General features: G+C 44.5%; 1 long non-coding RNA gene across 1 annotated transcript; it reads left to right on the forward strand.

The window, feature by feature from the left end:
• Positions 1 to 883: 883 nt before the first annotated feature.
• LOC138925422 (uncharacterized) lies at positions 884 to 12,610 on the forward strand. Its single transcript, XR_011441547.1, has 2 exons — positions 884 to 1,076; positions 10,327 to 12,610. It is a non-coding gene; the product is annotated as an uncharacterized lncRNA (long non-coding RNA).
• The last annotated feature ends 5,701 nt before the right edge of the window (positions 12,611 to 18,311 follow it).

Genomic DNA, 18,311 nt, shown 5'->3' on the forward strand with positions numbered 1-18,311 from the left:
TGGTAAGCTGCTCTAACCTGCAAGTACTTATTATATCTCTACTCACTTTGGCTACATACAGCTAAGGAATGCGCCCCATGCCTAACGGGCCCCACACGCCCACAGTGAAGGGAACGCAGGCCCCTTTCAGACTCTTCACCTGGACTCCAGGATCCGTGAATGGACCTTAGGGAGACTGAATCTCCTGGACTTGTGTGTGCACTTTTGCATGTGTTTGTGTGTGTGTATGTGCGTGTGTGTCTGCTTGCATTTTGAGGGGCATAGAAGGGGGTTGGGTCCATAGCTTTCATTATTACTCAAGAGTTTGTGACCTCAAAAATATGAAGAGTAAGCCACTTCTTTTTAAGAGAAAGATATTCAAACCAAACCTTGGAGAGTAAGGGTCTGTGTTGGGAAGACTTTGCTTTTAAAGCAGACATGTTGCTGTAGATCTCCACCTTTCGGGTAAAAGGACGGCCCCCGTGGCTTCGTGGGAGTATAAGAAATATTATGGAACTCTGTGGGATAATACTGAAAGGGGGATCACTTATGGAACAAATAGGAATTAATTCTTCTCCTTGATAATGCCTATGTTGTAAGAGGATTTTTACCTCGGTAGAACACTGTCTGGGGAAACTGAGAACTAAAAACGAAAAATCATCAGTTTTGGTTTCCTTTCTTTTTTTGTAGACGGTTCATCTAAGTAGTCCCAGGCGTTTTACATTAATAAGTCAAAGTTTGCATTAGATTGTCATAGGTCCAACGGATAGCTGTTTGAAATTGCCTGACAAACGTAACTGTGCTACAAAAATGCCAACACGATAGTTTTCCAAAGCCCGTCTGTCTGACCTTTTCCCCCGTCACACACTAGAGGGAGCCACACACCACGAAGACGGCTCCCCTCACTGTCCAAGTCCCTGTTGCAACCATCCGCTCTCACGTGGATATTTTGCATTATATGCACAGAGATAAACAAAAACCCGCAAGAGGCACACCTTGTCTGTTTGTCATGGGGGGCCCGGCAGGCCCTTCCGGCTGTCTGTTCAGGTCGGGAGGCTGTCGCCGACCGCAGGAGGATCTTCCCAGCGCGCCACCAGGTATGGCAGGCTGCTCCCGAGCAGGTCTTGACGCCTTTCACCGACTCTTCTTTTTTAGAATGAAAAACCAACCTCAATTCCTTCCTTGACAAGTGACTGAACTAGTAGATTAATAGATGTACTAATAGATTACTGAACACACTAAGGCATTTATGAGGTCTATTAGGATCTTGTCCATGAGAGGAAAATGATGGTGTAGATGGGAGATTGACATCAGTTTATTTTTATTCACAATTTTCTGTCACCTCCTTTATGCGACAGGCTGAATGGTTACATTTGGAGTGTGCTGATGCAGGCTTTGATAATAGCTGGAGGGAGCCCTTTAGAGGCTGGCCTTCAGGTGGTTGGGGTTTTTTTTTCAACTGTGTAAAATTTAAATAAAATTTGCCATTTTAACCATTTTTAAGTTCACAGTTTAATGCATTAAGTAGCTTCACATTGTTGTACAACCATCACCACCATCCACCTCCAGAAGTGTTTCATCCTTCCAAACTGAAACTCTGTACCCATTAAATGGCACCCCATTCCTACTTCTCCCAGGCCCTGCTAACCTCTATTCTACTTTTCATCTTTTGGAATGCGCCTACTTTAGGTACCCATATAAGTGGAATTGAACAACAGTTATCCTTGTGTGTCTGGTTTATTTCACTTTGCATAATGTCCTCAAGGTTCATCCGTGTAGCACATGTCTGAATTTCTTTCCTTTTTAAGGCTGAATAATATTCCATTGTATATATATACACCACATTTTGCTTATCCATTCATCCATTGATGGACACTTGGGTGTTTCCATGTTTTAGCTTTTGTGAATAATGCTGCTATGAACATGGGTGTACAAATGTCTGAGTGCTGCTTTTAGTTCCTTTGGGTGTATATTCGGGAGTGAAAGTGCTGGATCATATGATAATTCTAACTTTAAGTTGTTAAATTCTGAGTTTAACTGCCATATTGTTTTTCACAGCAGGTGCTCCATTTCACATTCTCACCAGCAGTGCACAAGTGTTCCATTTCCTCCACATCTTCACAACACTTGTTGTTTTCCATTTTTTGATGATAGCCATCCTAATGGGTGTGAAATGGTGTCTCATACAGTTTGGACAGGCTCTGATTTGGACTTAGACAGAAGCAAAGTAAGGGTGTTTATCTGGCTTCTTAATCAAAGGAAGGAGAGCATAGCTGATGTGTTATATGACACAGTTAGGAACCCCCAAAAATTGATCACTTAAACCAGGGGCTGGCAAGCTACAGCCCATGGGCCAATCTGGCCTGCTGCCTATTTCTAATAAAGTTTTATTGGAACACAGCCACATCAGTTGTTTACATGTTGCCTATGGCTGCTTTCAGGCTACAAAGGAAGAGCTGATCAGTTGCAGCAGAGATCATATGGACTGCAAATCTTAAAATATTTACTATCTGGCCCTTTGCAGAAAAAGTTTGCTGACTTCGGAGTTACACAAAAGAGAGAATTTTATTTATTTATTTTTGCTGAGGAAGATTCACCCTGAGCTAATATCCGTGCCAACCTTCCTCTATTTTTAGTATGTCAGCCGCCAGCACAGCGTGGCCACTAACAGAGCGGTGTAGACCTGTGCCCAGGTACCGAACCCAGGCAGCCAAAGTGGAACGTGCTGAACTTAACCATTAGGTCACCAGGGCTGGCCCAAAGGAGATAAATTTAACCAGGAAAGCTTTCATCAGTGTAAAATATTTGTACTTGAGGTATAAAAAATCAAATACACAATCAAGACTTGGAGATCCTTGGCTCAGTAAAAAAAGATGTGATTTTTCTTAACAGTAGACTAAATACAACTCAACATCGTGATGAATGAGACTAGCAAAACATTGATTGTAATATAGCCCACATTAACAGGGACAAGCACCTGGAACAGTGCTCCTCAGTCTTGGCTGCACATTAGAATCATCTAAAAGCTTTAAAAAACATTGATGCCGAATTCTCAGGGAAACTGATATAAATGGTTTGGGATCCAGCCTGGGCATCAGGATTTTTCAAAGCTTCCCGTGTGATTCCAACGTGCAGCCCGAATTGAGACATTCCTATTCTGCTGGGCTCAGGCCCAATCACGCCTACGGTTTCAGTTCATGTGCCCAGTTTAAGGGAAATAAAGACAACCTAGTTCCTATTCAAGGAGGAGTCAGAATTGAGAAAGAACAAGAATTCATTTTTCTAAGAGGAACAATGGAGAAAGTACAAACATGAGGACTCGCAGAGACAGCAGGGAGCTTCTATCTGGCATTCAGCATTTGAGGGCTGCCTCAAGGAAGAGAATTCTTTTTATGGCAGGCCCTGAGGAGAGGAGCTGGGAACAGGAACTAGAAGTTACTAGCTATTGTTATTACTTTTTATACAATAAATTTAAGACAGCACTATCCAAAGTGGGCAGTAGTGAGTGAGTCCTCTTTTGAGGGACATACCGAGGGGTCCCATCCACCAGGTCCCTGGCAGGGATGTTACAGAGCAGATCTGGGAGTGGAAGGGTGACAGTAATAGTTAAAATAACCCAGTCTCAACAGCGAGCGTGACAGGTGCTTTCTGGTACCAGGCATTGTGCTGAGATACTGCATTCCCTCATTCGCGAGTTCACTCCATTCCCGTGGGGAGGGGGCCATTATATTTCCAGTGCATTTTCAAAGAAGCAGGGTCTCCAAGGCTTGTCCAGTGTCACACACACCCAAAAGCACCCTATGGATGGTCTTCCAGCTTGGGCTTCTCCGATTCTAGAACAGGCAATGTGTAAATACAAGGCTGAGTTTTAGCAACAATGAGGCTGTGTTTAAAACAAACCCTCTAGCACTGACCTATGCAGATAAGTGGTATTTGAAAGCTTTATCCTTAGAATCCCAAGTGTCAGAGCTTCCAGGAAGGCGAGAGGTGATCTAATCCACTCTCTCCTTCTTCGATTTACAGATGAAGAAACTGAGGCCCAGAGAGGGTCCCAGGTCTTGTCCTGGGCTCCACATTTAATGTTCAGATCCTCTGACACCAAGAACAGCTTTCTTGCTCCTGCCATTTTATCAAACAGTCCTACCTTTGCTCAAAACACACCGGGAGCTCAGCTCCTCTCAGGGAATTGCTTTCAGAGCCAATTCGGCAGGCACCAGGAGAATCAATCTCTACATTTTATGGATACATTTTGACTTTGATTCAAGACAGCGTTACTGAGCCTCTGCTTTATGCTCCAGACTCAACTCTGAATGACTCATGACTAATTTGCAAGAAGTAAATCAGCCTACAAAGAATGCATATTGCCACCATTGAGGGATTTACAAAGAAAGATCTTTTGTTCCCAAATTGCTGTAAAAGTAATTTCCAAAGAAGGGTTGCTAAAGATATGCTGAGCAATGTCAGCATCACTGATATAGAGCATACCTGCCTGGGAACTCCACTGGAGAGTCCAGCATCCGCCATGGGTGCGTTCTAGTATACTTGCCACAAATTGGCCACGCTGGCCGCCACGCAAGAGAGCAGCTGCCCTCTGGGAAGAGGCTGCCAAGCTGGGGTGACATTTCTCAGCACCCCACTTTTATCCACTACCCTAGACCTCGCATCTAGGCCTTCAAATTGAACAGAGGGGATGTGTGTCACTTCTGGGTAAAGGTGACTAGGAGAAAGGTGTGCCTCCTTTCCTCTGGCTCATTTCCCATCATGCAGCTGAGTGTAAATGACTCCCACACCCCAGGGGAGGGTGGAGCCACGAGAGAGAGCCTGAGACAGAACCAGTTTTATACTTTTTTTAAAAATCTTTTTATCATTATTATTATTCCCCAGTTTTAAACTTTATCAGAACAAGAAATAAACTTTTGGGGCCGGCCCCGTGGCTGAGTGCTTAAGTTTGTGCGCTCTGCTGAGGCAGCCCACTGTTTCGTCAGTTTGAATCCTGGGCACGGACATGGCACCACTCATCAAGCCACGTTGAGGCGGCATCCCACATGCCACAACTAGAAGGACCCACAACTAAGAGTATACAACTATGTACCGGGGGGGCTTTGGGGAGAAAAAGGAAAAAAAATCTTTAATAAAATAAGAACACATCAACTTTTATCTGTTAAGCAGTTAAAATATGGAGATTATCTGTTATAGCAGCTAGCACAAGCCTAATATAGTCCCCAACTCAGATTTCACCAAAATGTGAACAGTTTATGACAGTGCCTGGTACATTCTAGGCACTCAATAAATGTGTGTTGGGTGAATGAATACATGAATCTAAAGTATGTGATTGACAGTATACAGGCACATCTTGGAGACATCACAGGTTCAGTTCCAGACAACCACAATAAAGCAAGTCCCATGAAGTTTTTTGTTTCCTAGTGCATATAAAAGCTATGTTTACACTATGTTGTAGTCTATTAAGTGTGCAATAGTATTGTGTCTAAAAAAACAACGTACATACCTTAGTTAAAAAATACTTTGTTGCTAAAAAATGCTAACCAGCATCTGAGCCTTCGGTAAGTCGTAATCTTTTTGCTGTGGAAGGTCTTCTGTAAAATGCAATACCTGCAAAGCGCCGTAAAGCAAGATATGCCTGTACTTTGTCAAAAAGAAGTCAGGGAATGCTAGTAAATAACTTTTAGGATGCGGAGGGTGTTTTAATACATGCTGAGCACTGGTTCTCCAGCTGCGCGTGGGAGTAAGTGAGGGAAATGGGTTGTAGCTGGCACAGAGAAAGAGACAGCCACACGGTGGAATGGATTTGTGAGTCAAATGAGATCATTTTCATGCAAGGAGAGGTCTGAGAATAGGCTAAGGAGCCTTTCCTATTAGGTGAGTTGAAGCTTCTTGCCTGGCTCATGTGGACACACTGTCGCTGCCTGGAAATGCTGCCTCCTGGAACTCCAGAGCTGGAGTCGGCAGAGTACTGGAATAGGCCTTCATTTCACTGACAAGGAAGCCACAGCCCAGGGAAGCGGACAACGCACCCAGGATCCCTCGGCTGTCAGCAGGCACACAACCCGAGGCAGGATAGTGTGGATTAAGGGTGAGGATAATACAACTCAAATGTCCGGATTTGCATCCTAGATCCTTGCAAATTACTAAACTTGCTCATGCCTCTGTTTCCTCATCTTTAAAATAGGGACAATTAGAATAGTTCCTACCTCATGGGGTTGATATGAAGATTAAACGAGTTAATATATTTAAAGTACCCGGGGACCTGGTGCATTGCAAGTTCTAGGAAACTGTTGGCGGTTGTTGTATTGTTACTGTTGAATTCAGATGGCCCTTTCCCTCTTCAGGGTTCTTAGGCCTTCAGAATGAAAATGTTAAACACCATGGAAAATGGAGAACCTTAATGAAGCAGAGGATGCCAGGGAGTTCTTACAGCAGGTTCTCAGAACACACAGCCTGAGAAACCAAAAACTTGTAGAACAAAGTGCATGAATTGATCGTTGGCCCCAGCGGAGTAATTCGTTAAAGGAACGGAGAATTCAGGCTTACTCATGTCTCAGGAATGCTCTAATGAGAGTGTACATACACTGTTCTTCTTCAGGGTATAAAAAGAAAGAAAATGCAGTGAGTGTGAAATTTATCCTAAATGAGAGAGAGAATGTAATGTGAGAAGCAGACCAGGAAAGGAGCATGATCAAATATTGCTTTTCTCTGGTTTTCATGGTAAGATTCAGAAGACAGTGACTGTTAGGGATTTCATAGTGCAAAGGCGTTTTTCAGGCTTTGGAAATCACAGAATGCCAAGCTTTTACAGAACTGCCTAGAATCTGCCTAGTGCTTCATTGAACAAAGTACATACATATCCTTTCATCAAGTTCCCCTGGCCCCACCTTCATTCCAGGCCGGAATTCCTTAATATATCCATGGCAGATGGTTGTCGGCTTCTGCTTGGAGCTCAGTGATGGGAGCCCTAGGGAGCCACTAGGCCGCCCACTCGTCACCAGGCAGCTGTAACTGTTACAGAATTCTTCTCTGGACTGAGCCAACAATCTGCCTCCCTGGAATGTTGGCCCATTGTTCCTACATTTATCTTCTGGTGTGAAACATAATAAATTTCTTTGCTTTCTCCCTCTTGACGGTGATAGAATGGAGTTAGACCTTCCCGGATGGAACGCTGGCCTTGACATTAACTTAGCTATTGGACCTCAAATAAGTTGCTTAAGCTCTCATTGCTTTGATTTATTTATCTTTAAAGAGGAGCATTGAATTTTCAGAAGGTTCTTGTGAAGGTTAAAGCAAGTAAGTATCATGTACATAAAGCTCGGAGGATAGAGCCTGGAACCAGGTATTTATCCTATGGGTGGCAGTTATAATTATCACGACTTGGGTTCAGCTCTTGGGACCCCCAAAGTCTTCTCTAAGTTAAATATCTCCATTTCCTCCAGCTGTTCTTACCTGGCCTGTGGTCAGCTCCCACCCCATTTGGGTTGCCTCTCCTTGAATGCTCACCTACAGGCTTCACTTCTCCCTCCTTTGGCCCCAGCTTCATTGGTCCTCATCCTGGAGAGACCCACAGTAAAGAGGGACTCAAGCAAGAAGTGATGCAGCTGGCTCCTGAAGTCGGAATAAGAGGATCTTAACTTTGGGGGCTGGGCCATTCTGGTGAGAGGAGGCCTTTGGGGGTGCCCCAAGAGGAAGTCAAGGTCAAGGCCTAGAGCCCAGAGGTGGCTGCTCCAGGCTTGTAGTGTATGGAGGGAGAGACAGCTAAAGGGGGAAGTTCAAGCTTTTCTCCCAGAATGTTCAAGTCTTCTCCAAGGAGGAAGAAGCCACGTTTCAATGGAGATATTCTGTCCTCCAACAAGAGATTGTGACATTGGAAGGTATTTCCTCTATCTTGTGTCCCTTGAGACTCTGAGCTCAGTTAATGGGGTGCAAAAGGGCCTCTTTTACTAAACTGTGTCTATTTTCCACCCTTGATCTGGGCATAACAGTGTCATGAAATCAACCTAAATCTGTGGCCCCCTTTTGCAGCCACACACTATGATGATGTTACTCATTGGCTGAGCTTGTGGTGAACTGAAACTTTTGCATTTTTTTCAGGAGAACCACTTTTTTTTAAAGATCTGATTTTTCCTTTTTCTCCCCAAAGCCCCCCGGTACATAGTTGTATATTTTTGGTTGTGGGTTCTTCTGATTGTGCTATGTGGGACGCCATCTCAGCATGGCTTGATGAGCGGTGCCATGTCTGCGCCCAGGATCTGAACCGGCAAAACCTTGGGCAGCTGAAACGGAGCGTGCGAACTTAACCACTCCGTCATGGGGCCGGCCCCCAGGAGAAACACTTTGTAATAAGTTTTCTCTGTCCTGAACATGTATAGAGGTTTTCGAAATAAAATGAGGAAATTTCTAAGAGCCTAGCACGGTGCCTAGCCATTGTAAGCACTAAATAAATGACTGTGCGTTATTAGTAATATTAGCATTATCCTTTAGGTTTACTTTTCCTGATTTCAGCAATCTAGCTGGTTGAGGTTGAGTACTAAATCTGTTACATCTGTACACACACACGTACATGCACACACACACACACACAAAGATATATACAGCCTCCCAGCCTCAAGCTAGGCACATGTTTGACCAGTGTGCTCTGAGTCTGTTCCGGAAATTAACGTAACAGTAGAATCTGATAGAGCCTGGTATGCAGCGTGTGCACCCTTTGGAAAGAATTCTGCCACTCCTCTTTGCTCTTCTTATCCAGAAATATATCCCTCACCAATGTCCACAATTTTACAAGGAGAAAATTTTTCCACTGCTGTTAGCATTGTCCTCTCTGTTATTTAAATTTGCACTGCAAATATCTGTGAAGGAACCAGATATTAACCCCCTAAAACCTTAGACTGAGTTAGTCAGTGAGCCTGATTCTCCAGGGCGGCAGAGAGAAGGCAGAAGCAGAAGGAGGTTAAAAGACGGAGCGGTGAAGAATGGGGTGAACAGTACAGCACAAACTTCACTTACGTTCCACACATGTCTTGGGGGCTACACAGAGAGAGTGTAGTGGGTTGAACGGTGGCCCCCACAAAGGATATAGCTGTATCCTGATCCTTGGAAGTTGTGGGTGTGACCTTATTTGGAAAAAGGGTCTTTGCAGATGTAAAAAAGTTAAGGATCCTGAGATGAGATCATCTTGGATTATCCAGGTGGGCCCTAAATCCAATGGCAAGCACCCTTATAAGAGACAGGCAGAGGGAGATTTGTGCCATGAGAGGAGAAGGCCATGGAGAGACATAGGCAGAGGTTGGAGGGACACGGTTAAGGAAGCCAAGGGATGCCAGAAGCTGGAGGAGGCAAAGAAGGGTTTTCCCAGAGAACTTTCAGAGGACGTGTAGCCCTGACAACACCTTGATTTCACACTTCTGGCCTCCAGAACTGCAAGGCAATACATTTTTTTTGTTTTCGGTCACCAAGTTTGTGCTAATTTGTCACAGCAGCCACAGGAAACTAATACACAGGGTATTCTCCCTCCCTGGGGAACTCCTTCCCGAGCCTGAAGGACCTCCCCTAGAGAAGAAGTGAACCACCAGCTCTCTGACAGTCTTGCAAACATGAGGAAATAGGATGTGAGGCTTAATATGAAGTGGAAAAACTTGAACAGGTGATTAAGGAATTAATCTGTCACAAGTCAGATGATAATATCTCTGTGAGTAAGAGGCCTCCCGAGTTCATAACTGTCGAGGAGGCCTGACAGGCTCTGGGGAGTCACTGACGGTTCTGGCCTGAGGGGAAGCGCCATCTTGAATCCCAGTGAGGCAGGAAGGCGGTCACGGCTGGAAGGCGCACGTGACTGGGAGTCATCCAGGGGCTGGGACTTTCCTGTCTGCTAGAAAGAGACATTTATCTTCTCTGGCCCTTAGCTTCCTGAAATGGAAAAAATAAATGATGTTCCAGCTCTAAGAATCCTGCTGTGGGATAATTTATTCATGGCTGTGACACATGTAACTGTTTTGTTTTTTTTTTAATAAAATCCTCAGTGTGGTTTTTTTAGGGCCATAAAGATGCACAGACAACTCAAAGGAGCTGTTGTTTGAGTCTGCATGTGATCGTTGCTTTGTGTTAGGATGGTGTGGGCTATGCTGTGGTAACAGACAAGCCCCAAATCTCAGTAGCTTAAAACAATAACGATTGTTACGGGCTGAATTGTGTGTCCCCCAAAATTCCTACGCTGGAGTCCTAACTCCCAGTACCTCAGAATGCGATCATATTTGGTGACAGGTTCTTTAACAGGTAATTAAATTGAAATGACGTCATGAGATGGGCTCTAATCCAACGTTTCTGGTGTTCTTATAAGAACAGACGGTTTACACAGAAGGAAGACGATATGAAAACAAAGAGAGATGATGGTCATCTACAAGCCGAGGAGAGAAGCTGGGAACAAATTCTTCCCTCACAGCCCTCAGAAGCCACCAACGTGGCTGATACTTTGCTCTCAGACTTCTGACCTCCAGAACTGTGAGAAAATCAACCACTGGTGTTTAACCCATCCACTCCGTTGTTACAACGGCCCCAGCAGACTCACACAAAGGTTTATTTCTTGCTCATGCTTACTATCCGTTGGAGACAGGCAAGAAGGCTTTGCTACTGATGGTGACTCAGGAACCCAGGCTGATGGGGCAGCCACCACCTTGAATGTTGCCAGTTGTTGCGCAAGAAAGAAAGAGAGCTCAGGAGGGTCTCACGCTGGTAATTAAATGCTCTGGTTCAGAAAAGCACACGTTACTTCTGCTCACGGCTCATTGACCAGAATGAGTCACATGGCCCCATTCAACCACAAGAAGGGTAGGAAATACAGTCGTGTGTATGTTGGGGAGGTGGTCTTACGGGTCCTGGCCCAAATGTGAAAACATGCCTGCCATGTCTGAAGAGCTACTCAGGACCCTCAGAGTGGGTATGTGTGTTCAGTTTACAAATTCCTCCAAAGAACACTAAAATACTCAGAGCCTATATTGCCCATAAATAACTTCTAAAATGTTTCTCAAACCAGCATCCAAGTCCCCTGAGTTCTCTATGAGAAATCAAGCGTTTCCATTTTGATGATAGCCTATAAAAAATAATATGAACACAATTTATTTCATCCAGATTAAGAGTCATCAAACTTTTCACGTAAAGGGCCAGATCGTAAATATTTTAGGCTTTTTGGCCCATGTGGTTTCTATTGCAACTACGTAACTCAGCCCCGTAGTGCAAAAGCAGCCATAGACAATACGTAGATGACGTAAATGAATGGTGTGGCTGTGCTCATGATCTGTAGTAACAAAATCAGGCAGCAGGCTGGATTGGCCCACAGGTCACAGTTTGTCAATCCTTGATCTACGTCATTTTAGTGCCAGAATGTGCAATTGCATTTTTAATCTGTTGTAGCCTGATGGAGTCCAAATGACGTAAAGCTTTGATGGGTAAATGAACGTTTCTCAGTGGTTCCAAGAGAGAAACTTGGTGGAGGAAGGGAGTCATGACAGGGTGCCCAGTATAATCCTCGTGCCAGATTAGAGAGGCCTATGTTGTGGTAGGTGGCACTGCCTCCAATGACAGTATCCTGGAGGGAGTAAGACAGTAGCCTCTGGAACCAGGCTTGCCCAGGTTCGAATCCCAGCTCTGTCCCTTGCTCTGTGTCTGACGTTGGCCAAGTTACCTAACCTTTCTGTGTCTCAGTTCCCCCTCATCTGTAAGCTGAGACTGGCAGAAGTACCTGCTTTGAAGGGTCATTGAAGGCTTCGTTAAGTTGATCCCCCCAAAGCATTTAGAACACCGTCTGGCACTTACTAATTACTAGCAACCATAATAATCACAGGTGAAGATGTTCCTACTTCTTTATGCTAACAGTTCAAATGTCCGAACAGTTCATTAGGAGTAACTGTGGTAGTACCCAGGCAAAGAAAAAATTTATCTGTTCTTAGTACCAGAAATCAATGGAGTAGCTCCCCATCCAGTTTAATAGTTCAATAATTCAAGTTTAATAATTCAAGCTGGCTAGCCTTATCTTCGGGTGGACAAGACAGTTTTACAGAATAATCAGGTGACCCATGACTAAAGGCATTTGAATTCTGCTTGCAAGAAGACTTGGTATAAGTATGAGGTCTTATAGCCTAAACTAGCAAAGTCTTGAACGTATTTATACAATTCTTTATAATACACTTAATCATTAGTGTTATTGAGCTTAAAACATGGAAAAAGCTTAAATATAGAACCAGACTTCAAGCTCTTTCTACAATTAACTCCAATGAAAGTAATTTAATTGTAGCACCATATCATTTGATGCATGAAATTGTGTTGCTAATTTGAATTTGATCACTTTTATAGCTTTAAAAAATTGTAAATAAGTGCATTTTGGTTTTATAGTTTGCATGCAGTTTATATAAGAGCTAAAAGCAAAAGGAGATTTCATGTAAATTTGCGTTTGTACAGACTCAAGTCTATTTATCCCCAACTAGAATGAGGGATAGAGATTTTTGTCGTTTTGGGCCATTGTCTTTTCTCAGATTCCTAGAACAGGACTATGTTCTAGATGCTTAATAGATGCCTAAGAAATACTTGCTAAATTGTGATGAATCAGGATTATAATACAAATAATTAAGGTTGACATTGGATATCTGTGAAATATTAGTTTGTTCAAAAGAACATCTTTAAATAATTTCTCTGAAATAGTAATTACTGAAGTGGGAGAGACTCTGCTGAACTGTGTCACTGAGTCTTCGGTGTAATTGCCTGGAGCTGTGTGTCGATCCTGGCCCTCTCTCTTGCCCTGCAGCAGAAATCTATGTTCGTCCGGACTCTGGGATAATAAGCAACAAAACACAACTGAATCCAGTTCAGAGAAAGGAAGGATTTTTTTTTTTTTTAAAGAAATTGAACAGTGAAGTCATAATAAGCATGGGGGGTCTTTCTGGGCCTCAGAAGCACCTAGAACCAGGGATTTGAATAACACCAGAAGTAGTCTCTCAATCTTTCTCTCAATCTTTTTCTCTCTCTCTCTCTCTCAACTTGTATCTGTCCTGCTTCTTCTTCACAACCTCCTTCTCTCCTGCTTTCTCCCACTGCAGACTGGCTTCCTCCAGACCGCTGGGACTAGACTGTTGGATCATTTCCTTAGCTCCAATTTGGAAAACGCTGGAGAAACATTCTGATTGGTCCGCCTTGGGCTGGGCACTCCCTCTGGCCCGATCACTGTGGCCAGAAGACTGAATGTGCTGGGCCAACGTAGGCAGGGGTTTTCTCTGTCTCCGTTAGCTGTAGTTTTATTAGCTGTGATCCTGGGGGCAGAGGTGCGTAGCACAGGCATGGCCACTGGCCCCCATCCTGTCAGCGTTCATTGAAAGAGAAACTAGGAGCCCACCACGATTTATGTTCACACACAGACCTTTGCTTTCCTTAGCTTCCCCTTCCTGCTTCATGGTTGATTCCTTGATCACCCATCAGCCTGCTCTCAGTAATTAACCTCACTGTGTCTTCTGCTTATCCCTGTCAAGAAATCTCCTAAACTCCCAGAAGCACCTGATCCTAACACAAACACATGCCCACCACAGGCTAGACAGCGTCTAGGATTGGCAAGTCCCAGGGTTGGGAGAAAGAGTCACGTCACGTGCTGGTACTCACTAGGCCCCATATGTAGTGTTTAATAAAACGTCAGAGCAAGAGCCGTGGGGCAGGTACCTGGACAAGAATGGTCGTAGGGTTCTCACCTCTTCAGCTGGAACCTGAGGTCTGAGGTCAGTCCCTTTATGTCACTTGGTGAATTTCCCATCATCCTCCACTTTTTTCCTTTGGTGCACTTGTCGTGGTTGAACTCTATCCTTATTGTGGGTGGGTTGTTGTGTGTCTGTCCCACCATCCCCTCCCCACCGGGTGCCGTAAGCTCCATAAGGGCAGGCATCCTTCTTTTCACACTGCATGCCCAGCATCTAGCACAGTGCCTGGCGTATATGAGGTACTCAGATAAATGAATAAATGCATGGAGTGACGGGTGATAAGGGCCTGGGGGAACGTAACAGGGGTCTCTACTCTAGACTCAGGGGCCACAGAGGATGGCGTGAAGGCGGGGACCTGATGCTCAAGTGAGAATGGTCTGGGAGAAAAGAGAGGCTCAAAGCTCCAAGCAGGGGTGAGTCCCGTGGGCACGAAGTCACAGAGTAAATTAGTACTAGAGCCAGGCCTCGAATTCAACTCTGCCCTCCGGTGACAGTCAGGAAAGCCCCTGGCTCGGTTCTGTTCTGGAAGAATTGTAGTAGGTCACTGTTCTTTTAGCTCCAACATAATTGAAATCACTACCCAAACATTGCACCCAATCGCAAGACTCTTAATATTTAATATTCCATTGACTCTCCAGAGGACACGGTAATTGCCTATTAGTCATATTGCAGCTGGCACCAAATTAGGAGGGACAGGACACTGTGTGTGTGTGTGTGCGTGTGTGTGTGTGTGTGTGTGTGTGTGTGTGAAGGAGTGGACAACAAGAAAATGCAGCATGCCTTAGAAAGGCTGAGAAAATAAATAAAAAAGGTTAGTAAAGAAGAAAAGCATTGCGTCATTTGTTTGAATTATCTGATTGACTCAGAATGGACTAAATACCATAAATGGATAGAGATGATGCTTTTAAAACCCAAAAGAAAACTGTTTCTCTACCGTCCATGTTGGTTCAAAACAGTTCGGTGCTAATCCAAATGCAACGTGAAGCCACCTGACTTAGAGGTACAGAGTTCTTGGAGCAGCGAATGTCAGGACAGAATAAAAGGAATCCACCACTGACCCAAAGTTACAAATGCTCTGCATGGCTGAAGCCCTTCTTTCCCCAGTGGAAACACCAACGCATTAACAAATATTTAATGAGTGCTTACCGTGTGCAGGGTACTCACAGAGAAGTTTCCAAAAATAGCAACCCATTTTTGTGGCTCTCCTGAAAGACATGGAATAATTGCACCTTCACACTGAGTAATTGCACCTCGGGTCCATTTGTCGATTAGAAGCACCACAGATGGAGGCTCACCATCGAGATTTCTGCATCCCATCTCTCTTATTACCTGGCTTTCTTCTCCAACAGCGCCCAAAAATGGAGGCTGAGCTCACGTTTCTCCTCTCCCCTCTTTTCTCACCACTATTCAGGGAGGGCAGGTTTAGGAGATAGAGGTACAGAGTGTCCTGCCCCACTGGGCCCCTTGAAGAGTTGTCCTGTGGCCTAGAAAATTTCTCTTCTTCTATAGAGAACCCCCCTGAGGACACATAGGCTTCCAGGAATCCCTTGCCATTATAAAATGACACAACTGGCACAAAGCAGTATTTGATGAATGAGTCTCCCTTCCTCCCCTTGTGGACCACATCATTCCTTCCCAGACCAAGCTCTGGAACCCATTGTCCTACTTCCATCCATATCTCCCTCTGATTACAAGTGTCTGAAACATTTTCCTCCAGATTCCTATCTCAGGCAGACACGTGGAGTTTGAGGGGCCACCCAGTTGAGTGTTGTTGATAATTGAAGGTGGCACTAAACATTTAGGAACCCAGAGGCCAAGCCCACAAGGGAACGCTATAACCAGGGGCCACACAGTGGATAAGCTTCAGTTACTGATGGAAGCTTTATTACAACTAAGTTAACGTCAGTTCCCAGGTTTAGTTATACCAAAGAATGGTTCCCAAAGATATAGGTTGTAATCCCTGAAAACTGTAAATGTTACATCATTCTGAAAAAGGGTCTTTGCAGGTGAGATTATGTTAAGGATCTTGAGATGGGGATATCATCTGGATTACCTGTGCCTTAGAGGCAATCACATTTATCCTTATAATGGGAGGCAGAGGGAGATTTCACATACACAATGAAAAAGACAATATGAAGATGGAGGCAGAGAATGGAATAATGCAGGAAAAAGTAAAATTGTATTTGAAATGCATATCTCAGTGAGCTAGATGAAGGTGTGTGTTTCTTCATTTCTTCCATTGAGCTCCTGTTTATGGGGATGAATGAGACAGGTTTAGCAACAATTATATTCTTATGCTTCATTTTGTTGATTCAAGAGCTGGTGAACATTGGTTTATGTAAACAAGCAGGTAGAAACACAGGATTTCTCTTACTGCAGCAGCACTCAATTCCTTGAGCTCCTTTCATGGCAAATGCCAAAAATCATATTTTTCGTCTATCAGTTGACAGCTCAGTTAAGCACTCTTTCAATTTTGCTCAAGGCAGAGAATTGGAAACCATTTGACTTGCAAAAGGATTTGTTACCCAATCACTGGAATTGCTCATTTTTTTTCACTGTCTGGGAAGTACACCAAAAGTTTTACCAAGATTTACCAACTGACTGTTAATTATACCAGTTACTCTTACTTTGGAAGCATATTCTCATTCTTGATATACTCAGAAAAGGCTGGAAAAAACTGAAGTATCGTTAATTTCAATACTTGCTTATCAATGTAATTAAAAATATAATTTTTAAATTACATGCTTAAACACGTGGAGTTTTTTTACAAAATCTGGGAGTTGTGGATTTCACTCACTCAGTACAGAGAATGTCTGCCGCGTAATCTGAATGGCAAGGCCAGTCCTCATCGCCAAGTCAATCAGCCAGATCAGACTTCCTTTCTGTTAGAAAAAGTCCAACTTCACTTTTAATTCAAATCATCCTTTTAACATATGTCCTCCGTGATGGGATCCTTGCATTTCTGACTCTTAATGTGGGAGAGATGGAGAGCTAAGGCACAGAGCCTGCCGTGAATGTGGGGCCCGGGTGAGAGAAGGCGCCACAGCCATCGCGGGGCTCCATCTTGGGAGCAGTCAGTGCAGTCTTTGACAGCCCGGGGAGGGGTGGATCATGATGGAAGAAACCAGGTGAGTCAGTCTGGGTTCTCCAAGATGCAGATGGCAAGATGGGCTTACACATGCAAAGGCTTTATTAGAGGAAACAAGGATGAGAGAAAACGGAGGCAGGGGGAGTGCTGGGGAGTCAGGGAGACCTCTCAGACTGCAATGCAAGTCTGAGACCACATGTAGGGAGAGAGTGGCAGCGCCCTAGGCGGCTGTACAGTCTAAGGAAGGTTCAGCAAGGCCATCAGAGAGTTCTGGAGCCAAAGCTGGCCATCAGAGGAGTCACGAGTCTCCCAGGACCAGGTCAGCCATACTCAGTCGTTGGCTGAGCACATCTGTGGGAAGTGTGACAATGGATATCAGAATGCAGTAACTGGGACCCCTAGTCAACCGAGCTCCCTATTGGAGGTCTGTGAGGGGCCTTCTCATGGCCACTCTAGGAAATATTTACATGACAATTGTCATCACTTCTGCTGCCCCAGTCTCTAATAGATTTGAAACAAGAGCCTGATGACATGGGTCACAACACCCATTTCTTATGCTGTGGTTTCACCCTTAACAGCAATATGCTTAACACTGGGCCAATCACAAGTTTGTAGTGATGGGGTTCTGGACACGCTACCCCAAAAGATGGCATCTTGGCACATTGAATATTTTAAATTGAAGGAGTTTGAGAAACTACAGATGCAGGCAGGAGTCTCTGACCTCCCCCTCTCCCCCAGAAGCAGGTGTTAAGACCCTCATGTGAGAGGTGCCCTCCCCATACCTAGAGGAAGGGAGCGTCCTTATCTCCAAGATGGAGGGACACCTAGAAAAACCTGAACAAGCAGGTCTTGCTAAGTTTCCCTCAGCTGACTATGCTTACCTTATTCTCAGTCCTGTCATATCTTTCCACAGCGCTGCACTCTGCATCAACCCCAGCATAAACGCACTCAGGTTTAACCATTTCATCAGGTCTTCATTTCTTTATGAAGGCTCCCGCATTGCATGAAACTTGTACTAAATAGATCTGTATGCTTTTCTCCAGTTAATCTGTCATTGTCACTTTAACTTTAAGACCCAGCCAGGGACCCTAAGAGAGTGGAGGAAACCTTGTCCCTTCTCTACAGTAGTATCTTGATTCATAGAGGCGAATGCTGATATTTCAAATTGCCCTTTTGTTTGGCACCTGGGACGTGTTTCATACCCCAGGGCAATGTTCATGGTAGGATTCTGGCTGGGTAAGAGGCATCTCTTTGTTTTGTGGATGGGAGAGGGGCGATTATGAGCGGGCAGATGAGAAAGGACCCCTTGCATGTTCACTGGGACTGCCTTCTGTAGGTGTTCCCTTGACATCCCAGAGGGTCTCAGTCAGTTTGGGTCTTTCAAGAAGCAGATGCCAAGATGGAATGAGACGTGCAAGAGATTTATTGGGGACAGCCTTGAAAGACAAAGGGGAAAGGAAGCAGGAGTAGATGGGGGGAACTTCACAGCAGGACTCCGACAGCTGTGA

Source organism: Equus caballus, chromosome 8 (genome assembly GCF_041296265.1).
Source record: "Equus caballus isolate H_3958 breed thoroughbred chromosome 8, TB-T2T, whole genome shotgun sequence".
In the NCBI taxonomy this organism is placed as follows: domain Eukaryota; kingdom Metazoa; phylum Chordata; class Mammalia; order Perissodactyla; family Equidae; genus Equus; species Equus caballus.